The sequence below is a fragment of the Ostrinia nubilalis genome, chromosome 10 (assembly GCF_963855985.1).
Source record: "Ostrinia nubilalis chromosome 10, ilOstNubi1.1, whole genome shotgun sequence".
Classification (NCBI taxonomy): Eukaryota; Metazoa; Arthropoda; class Insecta; order Lepidoptera; family Crambidae; genus Ostrinia; species Ostrinia nubilalis.
In genome coordinates, this window is record NC_087097.1 from 1,426,038 (window position 1) to 1,440,631 (window position 14,594).

Sequence of the window (14,594 nt, forward strand, 5' to 3'; positions counted from 1 at the left end):
AAGTTAAATTTCAGGTATCTCTGAAATCGAAAAAGTGTTGGATTCTTTTACATACATATTCTAAGTAGTACATAGGTACATATACAGAAAGAATTTCAGGCTGAGAATTTTTACATAGAGAGTTATTAACGATTATCATGTTTAGGTCAAAAAACATAACTTCCCAAAAAAAATTTTGTTGGATTTTTGCATATCTATGATCTATATTACCTACTTTCACCATGTGCCAAGTTTCATTGACGGACGAATTATTCGGGTTACAAACGCCTCGTTGATTGGACTATAAGTGATTATGGTGTAATTGTGTATGAAAGTGTTTGTTTACATCTCTGCTGGATTCTAAAAAATCAAGGTATAGTTAAAGTTAGGTGGTGCAACTCAGCCTTAGTAGTTTCTTTACTCTTCTAGCCTGTCAATAGAAAAAAAATCAAACCAATGGTTAGTAAGTACTGGTTATGGCACGAAAAGTGAATTTTGAAAAGAAATATTTTTTTTGCATCTAGTAATGAACGTAATTACGAAAATCGTGTAATATGGTTTTAAACTCCAATTATCGTATCCTTATCGCGTGTTTAATGTAGGAATTGAATTATATTTTTCAATATATTATACGTAAAGTTGATTGTACCTATTTATTTTCAGTTTCATTGGTGCATAATGCACGTGCAAGACTTTTTTCATGCGTTTATTAATTTACTCAGTAATATTTATTATGTCTTTGGATACTTACTCGATACTATTTCGTTGGAGTAACAAGCAAACTAATCTAAGTTAAAATGAGCCGCATATGGATTTCATTGGTTTTGATATTAATGCAAAGTAAAGGCATAATAACTCAGTCGAACGTTGCAAGCATTTTATTACCAGAAGATGGAAAATTAAATTTTATGGAACTCGCAATTAAATATGGTCACGAGAGCGAAGAACATGCCGTCATCACAGAAGATGGATACTTCCTCACAGTGTTCAATGTCAAAGGTGACAAGTCCAAGCCTGTACTCTTGATGCACGGCATCGTCGACAGTTCGGACACATTCATAGTCAGAGGCAACGCTTCTTTGGCCATAACTTTGGCCAACCGTGGGTACGACGTGTGGGCAGGCAACTACAGGGGCAATAAATATAGCAACCGCCATTTGACACTTGATCCCGAAATAGATAAAATAGCCTTTTGGAATTTCAGTCAACACGAATTAGGTGTTTATGATCTCCCCGCTAGCATCAATCATATCCTAAATAAAACAGGTCAAAAGCAATTACAAGCTGTTGGCCATTCTCAGGGCAACACTTTGTTTTATATTCTCACTGCTGAAAAACCCGAGTACAACGATAAAATAAAATTGTTGATCGCTACTTGCACCACACCAGGGGGATCGTACCCACCGCGATAGACGCATGGCCCCAGCTGAGCACCTCGCTTCAGTTATCAGGAATATTTGAACTGTTTTTCAGAAATTCCACATTGAAAATATTAATTGAGTTTCTGTGTACGCGCAAGATATTAGGCTATGCTATTTTGCGAGTCACTAATATTTTCGTTCGCTGGATATGATCCAAAATCGTTAAACCCGGAGTTTATTCCAATACTGGCCGGGCACTATCCTGATGCTGTGTCTACAAAGAATGGGGACCACTTGGCGCAGGTGGCTGTTAAGAGAAGGTTTTGCAAATTCGATTACGGTTTGGTGGGGAATTATCGAGTTTATGGTTCAGCGGAGCCGCCTGACTATCAGTTGGGGAACGTCCGCCTGCCCGTGGCGCTACTAGTGGGGAAGAATGACGACCTGGCCACTGTGGAGGACGTGGCGCAGTTACGCGCGCGCCTGCCTAACGTGGTGCTCTACCACGAGATGGAAAGGGCCCTCTTCAACCACATCGATTTCGTTTTGGGAAACAATATGAGGGAAAACTTGTTCCCTTTAATCTTGGATCTCTTTCGAAAATATTCAAACAATACTAAAATCACAGATTTAGATCCAAATCTGTGATTAAACAGTCTGCTCCAACGTGCACCGGTATACCCTGAAAATTTTGAAACAATGTAATTTTTGATTTGTAGAATAAATAAAAATCCTCGTCAGTTTTTTTTTTATTTCTTATACCAAACACGATTAGCTACTATTAGCTCTGCTCCTCAATCCCTCTTTGCCGTACATTTACCGAACCGCGAACCTAGGCATTTTATCTGTCAGGGACATATTATTATATTTGAAAGGTCATTATTAAGTATAGCACTTTCAGCAATAACAACCGGTTTGCGTGTAAATAATAATAAATATCAAAGACTGAAATTGCTATTAGACGCGACCTCGAAAATTTTATTACTTTTCGGATATGATTCCACAACATCGAAACTAAACTTTATACGCATTAAACGAGTAAATCTATATTTAACCTATTAATATTATAATAAAATTATAGTATTAGCATGTACTATCATATAAGGTAGGTACTAAAGTGCTACAGTTCTGGGGACAAAATTCAAACATAATGTCCCATTGTTCAATTTTGAATAAACTTATAGAATATATCTTCAGAATTCATGGAAGACGTGTTTCGTATTGTCATATTGAAAACCCAATGTCATATTCCAAGTGCAAACATTGCATCATCACAATGTAATCGAGGCAACTATACAGGGTGACTTTTGCAATCAGTATTCGTTGTTCTCAAAGAGAGTCTGTATTTATTCCTAGGATTCTCCTAACACCATGAAATTACCCCTTAGAATTTATATACCACCATCCCAGGGTGTACGCAACACGTGTCTAGTGTGTAATTTATTAGCTGGAGTCTGAAGGCTAAATGACGTCTTCCTTGCAGCTCCGAGCGCGAGGGAACGCGGGCGAATGCTTGAAGCAAATGCCGATAAATACCGAGGGCAGCATCAGATTTTTAGTGGATAGGCCCTGCCTTTCTGGCCATAAAGGCCACTAGCTGCCCCCGATTTTCTGACAGTAAAAACGGCTAAATTCCATATTATAGTCGGAGAGACCTTGGGTAGTCAGACTGCTAGAATAGAGTCTGTGCGAGTAGAATTTAGGATTAACTAAAGTCAGAAAAATTACCCGCGTCCATTTCCATTACTATCGCAGTAAGTAAAATGGAAATAAAATAATGTGCTTAGATAAGAAAAACAGTTTAAACCAATAATTTTATTTGACTATCGAAGTTTGGAGAAATGGGAAGTCGACAACGTAATTATTTTTTCGGTTTGCTCTCTATTTTTTGTTATGAATCTTTGTTCGTTATAACGTTATAAGTATTAATATTATAGTTACAAAATATTATTTACTAGCGGCCGCCCGCGACTTCGTACGCGTGGATCCCGTTTTACCCCCTTCATCTATCTTACGCGGTTTAGATTTTTTCATACAAATGTTTTTTCGCGCTAACTCCCGTTCCCGTGGGAATTTTGCAATATCCTGTTGTAACTAAGCTTTAAGTTTACTAAGGTACCTGCAGACCTGCATGCCAAATCAAGCGTCTAACTTAAGCGGTTCCCGATAATTCCCGTTCCCGTGGGAATTTCGCGAATTTCTTTCTTAGTGCAACTCTACGGTACCTAAGCTACGTCCCTTCCAAATTTTAAGTGCCTACGTTTAGTCGTTTAGGCTATGCGTTGATATGTCAGTCAGTCAGTCAGTTTCTTTTCCCAAAATTTCCCTTCACTACTCTTCTCCTAAGTATACTATAACCTGCCCAGGAGTATGAAGAATAACTGTACCAAGTTTCGTTAAAATCCGTCGAGTAGTTTTTGTTTCTATAAGGAACATACAGACAGACAGACAAAAATTTTACTGATTTCATTTTTGGCATCAGTATCGATCACTAATCACCCCCTGATAGTTATTTTGAAAATATATTTCATGTACAGAATTGACCTCTCTACAGATTTATTATAAGTATAGATAGTTAGGTGTAATTTTAATTAAAACATTGCATTAAATGCAATAGATTCGGTAAAAACATGATAAATTACCAAATCACCTGTGGCTAAGCCATTTCTTTGCATCATTCGTATCTGTAGTGATACTGTACTGATGTTACGTAGGTACCTGGTTTGAAGGGAAGGATGTGGTAGATAATAATTGTGAAATAAAAAAAATATTTCAGTTATATTTTTATTTGACAGTCATTTTACTATAAAATTATATGTATTCTTCTACAAGCGGTAAAAGATACGGAAACAAATTGGTGGGCATTTCGCGGCCCCAAACAAAGTCAAAATGATTGAAATCTTCGTAGGGCATGACTTGGTAGTGCACGACGTTGGGCAGCGCGTCGCGCAGGCGCTCGGCGTCCAGCACCGTCGCCAGGTAGTCGTTGCTGCCCACCAGCAGCGCCATGTTCATGCTCACCTGGCTCAGGTCGAACTCCGGGGGCTCGGTCGTCCCGTACGCCACCATGTTGCCTTTCGAACCGTAATCATATCTCGCAAACTTGTTTCGATCTATTATTTGTACCAAATGGTCAAACAACTTTCTACTGCTGCCTTCAGGATAATGCCCGAAAAATGTGCGGATGAAGTCACGTTCGAATCCTTGCTCATCCGGACCAAACAGCGGGAATACAACTCCCTCGACGCAGAGCGTGTACCGGAGAGGCCCAAGAAGGCACGTGGCGTTGAACAAACCACTTGTAACTTGATTTCGACCTGCTACTTCGTTGACACCGACCAGCAACCCTATGCTTGTCAATGTGTCTCCTAACAAAGACCCAACCGTTGCGAGTCCTCTCAAATGCTGTATGAAGCTAATGGGCGCCAGAGATATGAACGCCCTGATTTTGGCGTTATACTCAGGTTTGACGGACCCCAACACGTAAAAATTCGTAGTTCCGACAGAGTGCCCGATGGCGAGCAGACTGCTCTGATTGGTCTCATTTAAGACATAATCTATAGCGGCTGGCATGTCATAAACACCCTGCTCGTAAAATGTGTAGTTGTAGAACTCTCTCATCTGCAGGTTAGGATTTAAATAAAGGTGCCGCTTCGACAAAGTGGTGCCCCTGGAGTTGATCGCCCACACGTCGTAGCCTCTCCTGGCGAGGTTGATGGCCAGGGAGTCTTTGCCGCGGATGATCCAGCAGCTGGCGTCGGCCGTGTTGCCGTGCACCAGCAGCACCGGCCGGCTGGCGTTGCCCGGGATGTGGTGCAGCGCCAGAATATAGCCGTCTACGGTCACCACGTCCTTGGTCACCGCATTCGGGAACCCATACTTGGCCGCGATTTGGGTGAAATTTAACCTTCCATCTTCGTTCAATATGCCGTCGAATAAGGCAAAACCACTTTGACTTCCCACCAATAAGATGAACACAATGAAGACTCCATTCGAGAAGTCCTTCATTATTATAATATTGGTAGAGACTGACTGTATCACTGGTTGTTTTGTAGCTGCTTTTATAGTTAATTTCGGCAAAGTAAACAGTCAATACACTGGTGATCATAAAGATTGGGTACTATCTAAAATGTTAAATACATAGGAATTTTATGTTATAATCTCTCATCAAATTGGTGTCTTACGTGAATTTCGTTCTGTTACAGAAAGTTCATACATTCTATCGCCAAATACACTAACAAAAAATGTGGTTTTCTATTGGTAAAATATTTTTAAAGTCGACAATTTTTGATTTGATTTCTGTAGAAAAATTAGATGTATAAAAAAAAGTATTTTGTCTCAACATTACATTGAAACAAGAAAAAATATAGGACGTGAAATAATAATTAAACAGCAGATTTTTTGATCGTCAGTGTATGTAACACAAAACGACTTTAATTAAACATGCATTAATCACTTAAAAAATTTAGTTACCTAGTTAACTAAATAATGATACGTGTAAATCAGCCTAAAGCGACGTCAATCAAGAAAATACGCTAATTTATTAATTAGAATTGATTAGCAATGTTAAGGTTCTGGTACACTTGCGCGAAAGACACTAGCGCTAAAGACATTTGTGCGAAGATACTAGCGCGAAAAGCCATTTGCGCGAAAAGACATTAGCGCGAAAGATACTACACGATAGACATTTGCGCGAAAAAAGTTTTTTATTATTCGCGAAAAGTATTTGATGTGTCTGTTTGTTTGTGATCTTGTCAGTTTGTGGCATTATTAGCTCCTGAATGACTGAAGCGATTGATTTTCTTTTCTCGCTTGTATTTCGAAAACGGTACGTTCTAGCACAAAAATAACATCAAAGGCCCTTGAAGTCTCAAATACTAGAATTAGAAAACAAAAAATATTTTTTGCATTTTTCCATACTAAAAAGCGAAGCCACACGAGGCACTAAGGGCACTTATCGCGAAAGCAGAAAGAGACGCGCCGCCACCGCCGCCACCGATGCCGCTGCGACTCCTGCGACTACGGTCACCACCGTGCCAACTGTTGAAGGGCAGTATGCGCCGCCCACGCCGAAAGTATGTGAGCAAACACCGCGACTGTCAAGGATGAATCAAGACACGCGCTCCGTCAGCTCGTCGAGAAGACCCGGAAGAACTTATGAGAAGCTTGGAGGTCCGGTTCAGGAGACCCAGAGCAATAGCCCTGGCGGAATTGAAGAAAATGGAAAGGCTACCAAGGGTACGAGTCATCAGGGGAGATCTGCATGTTTGCGCATTTCTGCGCACCGGGGGTCGTGGAGTGTCTCATTGATAAGATACCGCCGACCATCAAGTCTCAATGGCTGATGATTCAACGCCAGTGCCGGGCAGAGGGAAAACCAGCGTCGAACTTATGTACTTCATGGAAGTTGAAGCAGATATAAATAGCGACTATGCTTCCCCAGAGGTGTCCTAGGACCAGAAGAGGGACACATTCAAGAGGCCGGTCCACCACGTCCAAGTGGAGGGACATCACGTGCCCAGAATGCCGAGAAGTCCAATGGCTGTACGAGTGCAAGAAATACAGGGAAGCCGGTGTGGATGAAAAATGGGAAATGGCAAAGAAGGCGAGAATGTGTTTCAAATGGCTGCGCTTCAAGCACGCGAGAAACACATGCCGGGCCTTCGTCGTGCAGGAATTTAACTCTAACCTAACCTAACCCTGATGCCAAGTACGATGCTGAGAGAGGGCTTTTTCGGTAGATGCGGAGTAGATATATATACTTACATGAACATAAAATTCGATGGGTATACTAGTAGTATTAGGTGTAAAATATCTTTTTCAGTCTGCGCTTCAAGAATTCAGAAATACCATTCTTTCTCGACACTCCTTCAAAGTTATACCGGCGCGGGCGCCGGGGTGAGCCGTGGCGTAGCCCCGTGGGCGTGGCCCCCGCCAACGGAAATTCTTGATTCTTTCGCAGGAGGCTTCGCGATCGCGACCCACCCATGAGCCATTTCTTATAATATTGCTAAAACTAGACGGCAATTTTTTTTCTGTCCAAATTATGGCATTGTTTATAAAATTGGAATGAAAATGTTGTTCGTTCGTTCGTTCGTTTCAGGCGAAAGACGTCCACTGCTGGACAAAGGCCTGCCCCAAGGATTTCCACAAACACCGGTCCTGCGCCGCTCGCATCCAGGCACCTCAGGAAAATTTTGAGTTGACAAAAATTACCGATAGTGTGATTTTGGCTTGGCCCGGATGGAAAAGCAGACTAGGCTCACCGGTGAGACATACGGCGTGCAACGTACTTATTTCATTTATTCATTTATTCTTCATCTTTACTTTCAATAACATTTCAGTGCCTACACTATAGTTAGGCTATCTTGTCTTGCGGTCAAATTGGCGTAGGTATCTCTTTCATATGATAGAGTTAGCTCATGGGTCAATGTTACCTTCCCAATATATGTATTCATGAAATCTTGGTACTATTATACCTACCAGAAAATACATTACTATTTGTAGGTAGGTACTACCTACCTACAAATAGTACGAGTAGTAGACATCGAATAGTGGTGTAAAAATACCCTATCCCCCTTATTAATAAAAAGTTACATCTAGGATGAACCTTGGATTAAAATGACATTTCCATACTAAATGACAATTTAAGCCAGAGTTCAACTACGACGAAACACGAAACTCCCTGTGACATCGTCATACCTATTAAAATACAATAAAATAAAATAAAATAAATTATTACCTTTTTATTTTCGCGTTAAGTAGGTACCTACCTACATCTGGCATAACAGGTGTTTTAAAAAACTACAAATATAAAAAATATATATGTCATTTCTTTTGAATTTTCGTTTTAAGTACATAATAAACAGTGGCCGTAGACTACCTATACCTACTTTATCGCAGACACCGTGATGAGTCGCGAGGTCGCACTACCAGATGTCGCGAGGTGAACAATAAAAAGTTCAGGTATTTTTCATCAATTATTTGATGTTTCTTATCCAACAGTAACAATATTTTTTGGAATAATTTTAACAGTTATTATACACTCAACATCAAATAATCCCCACCTTCCGCGACGCTAACTTTAAAGATTTTCTTCTAACACAATCATTGTGCCCCAACAATATTGGTGTTATTTGAAAGCCCAATAAATGAACTTAAAGAAAAACACATTTAATTTCTTAATAAACGATTAACACATACCATAAAAGTGACTTGAAAAAGGACCTCACTTGGGGCTCACCTCTGGGACCAATTTTTATGGTCATAAAACCAAATAATGATGTCACGTGTCCTCTTTAACAGATGGATAGCGATTAATCCCAACTTTAACAGTTTAATAGCCATAAAAGTTTTGAAGAAGTGACTCTGAATCCTTCTAAAGACACATTTTTGGGGTAAAAACCTTTCCTTTAATGAAATGAAGTTTAGAACTAGGCTTTTAAATGGTGCTAATATTATTGGTGGGAAGTGGGGATGCATTCGTTTGAAAGTGCTTGTCGCGAGAGGTGCGATTTATTTGATGTCAAGTGTATTATTTTATACATATATTACATTAAAACAAAGTTCAGATACATAATATGTTTTCTATGAAAACTGTCTATCTATTTTGTATAGCTATAACTTTTGTCCGCATTTCGCTTCCCGAAGGCAAAAGAAACGACTTCTTACATGTGTACTAGGTAGGTACGCATTAACTAGCGAAACGCTAAGAAACACTAATTGTGTAAAAAATATTTGATAAAAATTAAATATTAATGTAACAGCTGTGCAATCCAGTGACACGTGTAAGTAGTAATAGTAAAAACACACAAGTGGCACCTAATTCCAAAACTATTTCAAAACTTCATTCGTTCGTTCGTTTCAGCCGAAAGAAGTCCACTGCTGGACAAAGGCCTCCTCCAAGGATTTCCACGAAGACTGATCATGCGCCGCTCGCATCCAGGTACCTCCCGCGACCTTCACCAGATCGTCGGTCCACCTAGTGGGAGGCCTGCCCACGCTACATCTTCCGGCTCGTGGTCGCCACTCAAGAACTTTCCTGCCCCAGCGGCCATCAGCTCCACGTGCTATGTGCCCCGCCCATTTCAAAACTTATAAATAATTAATTAGCTTTCCGCCCGCGGCTTTGCCCGCGTGAAATTTTGTCTTTTACAGAAAAACATTATCGCGCGCGTCCTTGTTTCAGAAACCGGGATAAAAACAACTATCCTATGTCCTTTATCGGGATTCAAACTATCTCTATGCCTCTCTCATCAAAATCGGTTCAGTGGTTTAGGCGTGAAAGCGAGACAGAGTTAATTTCGCATTTATAAAATATTAATAGTTGGGAATTATAAAATCTTTATTTACAATAAACAGATTTTTTTTAAACTAAGGCAAACTTAACTCTAAACAGAATAAAAATCCATTTTTTTTCTCAAAAATAAAAGTGTGTCCGTGAGGCAAAGAGGCGAGGATGCTGGCTGCATTTCCTCGCTGAATGGCAATACTAAGCCTTGTGCAAGGAAAGAGCCAGCATTTAGATTTTCCGAAATTGTAATTCTTATTCTTCTCAGTCGGTACACTCTTGTCAGAGTGGTCGTGGTCATCATTGTGAATCACGATTCAGAGTGATGTTCCTCGTAATACGGCGCCATTCCTCGCGGACTGCAGCTTTGGGTACTTTCGCTAACCGAGCACTTAGTTGCGGCCTTGATCTGGTCCGTCCATCTCATTGGTGATCTACCACGTGGTCTGGTGCCCTAAACTTTTCCCTGCACTACGAGACGCTCTATGGATTCATTACTGCGCCGAGATACATGGCCGAAGAAGGTTAAAATTTGTGACTGAACCGTGGTTGACAGGCGCTGTCTGATGCCGAGTTCTTTTAATATGGAGTCATTGGTACGAAACTCGGTCCACGATATTCCCAGCATCCGTCTCCAGCACCACATCTCCAATGCGTCAATTTTCTTCCTTTCGGTTTCACGAAGAGAAAGTGACTCATATTTGCGCCGTTTGGCTAACTCAGCCGACTCCGCTTCAGCCCCAGCTTTAGCAACTGATTCCCTGAGGTGGGAAGGGGCTAAAGTATCGACACATGTAGCGTCCCAAACTAAAGCCCGTCCCCCGTTTCCAGGGAACCAGAGTGAGACCATCAGTTGGGAATTATAAATCAAATAGGATGTAGTAGTCTATCGACAATGAGGTCACAATTATGAAAACTATATTTCAACCTAATAATACGAGTACAAATACTCGTAGCCACAAGTTCTTGATTCTTCAAATTTAATTATTTATTCCTACAGTAGTTGTAAGATACAAAATCCTAAAAAAGAGCCTGTGTAAAAAAGATAGTATCAGCAAGATATTAATTAATTACATAATCATATAATATTATAAGTACCTAATTAATAAAATATTTTTCAATGTTTGCCAATAGTCTTATTCTATAAAATGTAAATTGTATACGTAACAATTTTAGGAATATTTTAATTTTGTGTTATTAGCTGTTTCATACAATTACGATCTTTTTCATACAGTTGCGATTTAGCCAGCTACGCTTAAAATTCGTTAAAATGTTCGATTAAAAGAGAAAGAAAACATAACGCGTGTATGCGCACCTTTTGCCACATGTGACAAGGTCTCTGTCAAAGCACGTGTACTTTAATCTGGTTTTTGTAGCGAGCATATGAAAAACGCTAGTCTGAAACGGTATCTATTGACTGCAACCAAAACTCTGCACCACAATGGTTTTCCTTGTAGCCCTAGCTAAGTTTTACCTTGTTCAGATGTTGAGGCGCCAGGGCAGGAGCATTCAAGTGGGTGAGCCTTGATCAAAAGGTTGTTGTGAAGCCACGATAGCTAAAGGATCGGACTGGCCGACTCGTGATCCGAAGAACGCGGGTTTGAATCCCGCTGCCCCTTGACTATTATGGTGCACCCACTCATAACACAAGACAGTGTATTTAGCTTACCACGAGGGGTTAATGGGATTATTAAAATATTTACAAATTGCTAATAATTCTTGAAAATAAATCCGCTCTACATTAAGGGTCCTCGGTCACTAGACACGGGGGTGTTTGGTGGCCGCTAAAGGAGGACCCGCGCGCGCATGTGTTCACGCGCACCGTTAGCGAAGAACAGGGGAGGTAGGTACCTACTACTCCCCTGAAGTCAGTCGTCGCTTGCCCAGTCAGAACGAACCACGGTCTGAGGTGGAGCCGCGAAAGAACGTTTAGGCCGTTTAACCGAGACAATATAACTCGAAATTCCATCCCAAGGATTTGGAAGGACATCGTCAGGTTTTAGTGAGTTGGCCCTGCCCATCTGGGAGAGCCTCGCTTAAGACACTGGTCCCCCCGGGCTAGTGGGTATCAATGTAATGAAAATGCATTTTTCAGGAAATCCTGAAAAAATCAAGATCCCCTCCATATTAACATGTTGTGTGCGCTTGTGCTGACTTTGCAGCGGCAAACTTCTGTGTGGAGTCTGTTAAGGACTTCCAAACTGGCCGTGAATGTAATGGACTAAGGGCGAAGGGCGCTGGTGCCAGCACACTTCCTTGCGCACCCCGCTCTTCTGACACCGCCAGCGACTGACTGGTTATTTAACAAGATCTGCTTAGTAAGAATCTCTCTGAAGATGTCAAAAAATGACCCTTGGCCCTGATGAAGTGAGCATCTAGCACCTTGCCACACCTTAAACTCCTGTTACTTCTGAACCATAAAAGCGTTCGCCAAAATTTAATTCTTTTATGTAGCTAAGTATCTATAAAACAAAATAATCCTCGTAACATATTTGTGAACATTATTATGTATTCCACATTATTGATATTTTAGCAAATTTTTTTTAATTAAACAAACTTGCTTACGTAAAATAATACGCACACTATGACTAAGTATATAAGTCGCTACAACCAATATGTGTAACATAAGTCAGCTAGGCTAACACCACTAAAATGTATTGAAATTTGAAATCGAAATTATATTTATTTTAATTTAGAATGGAAGTATTCCCGAACTTAACGTTATTTCTGCTTTTCTTCTTGGCGGGATTACAAAACAGTTTTGCCTTTCTTTTCGGTTTAGAAGAATCCCTAAACTTACTGAACGAAGATGGGAAGTTGAATTTCACTGAACTAGCGGCAAAGTATGGGTTCCCAAATGCGGTGACCAAGGACGTGGTGACCGATGACGGCTACATCCTGGCGCTGCACCACATCCCGGGCGACAAGCGCAAACCGGTGCTGCTGGTGCATGGAAACACGGTGGACGCCTGCTGCTGGATCATTCGAGGCAACTCCTCTCTGGCCATCAGACTCGCCAGGAAAGGCTACGACGTGTGGGCAATCAACTCCAGGGGTACGACTTTGTCGAAGCGGCATCTCTTCCTAGACGCTAACACACAGATGAGGGAGTTTTACAATTACACCTTTTACGAGCAGGGTATTTATGACATGCCAGCCACAATCGATTATATCTTAGAAGAGACCAAACAGAAGAATCTCCTCGCCATCGGCCATTCCATCGGGACTACGAATTTTTTCGTGTTAGGATCCGTCAAACCCGAGTACAACGATAAAATCAAAGCGTTTATATCGTTGGCGCCCATCAGCTTCATCCAGAATTTAAGAGGACTCGCAAGAGTTGGGTCCTTGTTAGGTAATGCATTGAGTGACGTAGGATTGCTGATCGGTGAAGAAGAAATAGCAGGTAAAAATGAGCTTTTAAGTGGTGTGTTCAATGCCACGTGCCTGGGTCCTCTCAGGTATACAGTTTGCGTCAAGGGGGTCCTATTCCCATTGTTTGGTCCGGATGCCAGAGGGTTAGAACGAGATTTCGTTCGTACTCTAGTCGGGCACTTTCCTGAAGGCAGCAGCAGAAAGCTGTTTGACCATTTGATACAAATAATAGAACGAAACAAGTTTGCGAAATATGATAACGGCTGGGAGGGCAACCTGGCGGAGTACGGGACGGAGGAGCCTCCCGAGTTCGACCTGAGCCAGGTGAGCATGAAGGTGGCGCTGTTCATGGGCAGCAACGACTACCTGGCGTCGGTGCCGGACGCCGAGCGCCTGCGCGACGACCTGCCAAACGTCGTGCACTACCAAGTCATGCCCTACGAAGATTTTAACCATATAGACTTCGTTTGGGGTCGCGAAATGCCCACTAATTTTTATCCCTACTTAATGCCGGTTATAGAAAAACTTAAAAATTAAGGCCTTGTTGTTATTCTAACCCTTGTGACCACCTCCTAGCATGTGTTAATAAAATGATGCTGTTCATCGTATCTAAATCTTTCTTAATAAAATCTTTTAAGTAGGTAAATCTAATTCTTCTTTTGGTCTTACTATGTAGTTAGCTACATAATCATGTTTTTAACACGAAACATTCACATATTACGTCACACATAGGTACATTTTAAACTGAAGCGCAAAAATTGACATGTTTTTAAATAAATACCTTAAGTTATTAATTTTGCAAATTAAGTTTGACATTCCCGTTGATTTGGCGTTAAGTGATCTTGTTGCTGAAAGTTCGGGAAAAACTTCAAACCGGAAGTCAGCTGAAAACTATTAGCGGCGCAAATATTTGAAAATCACACTCAAGAAAAGAATGCCTGATGAGTCCAAATGTGGTATAAATAATTGGATTCAACTAATCATCAGATTTTTCTGCATAGTTCATTTCATGAGTTTGAATAGAGTTTTGAGCCTTGTTTTACAGGAGCGTGAGGACCTAGGACTCACGAGTAACTATTTGATAAAACATTATACTAGCTATCGCGTGACAATATTAGGTACTAGCTTTCCGCCCGCGGCTTCACCCGCGTGGAATTTTGTCTGTCACAGAAAACCTTTATCGCGCGCGTCCCTGTTTCAAAAACCGGGATAAAAATTATCCTATGTCCTTTCTCGGGACTCAAACTATCTCTATGGCATGATGTTACACAATTCTGTAAAGCCTACAAATGTCGAGGAATACAATACCGAGACTGACTGACTGACATAGTGATCTATCAACGCACAGCCCAAACCACTGGACGGATCGGGCTGAAATTTGGCATGCAGGTAGATGTTATGGCTAAGAAAGGATTTTACGAAACTCTACCCCTAAGGGGGTAAAACGGGATCCACGCGTACGAAGTCGCGGGTGGCCGCTAGTGTTCAAATAAATTGTATAATTATGTATTATAAAAAAAATATACAATGATATCCCAACAAACATTTCGGAGATAAGGGCAATATTTTTACCGCTCTTAAGTAGTTGT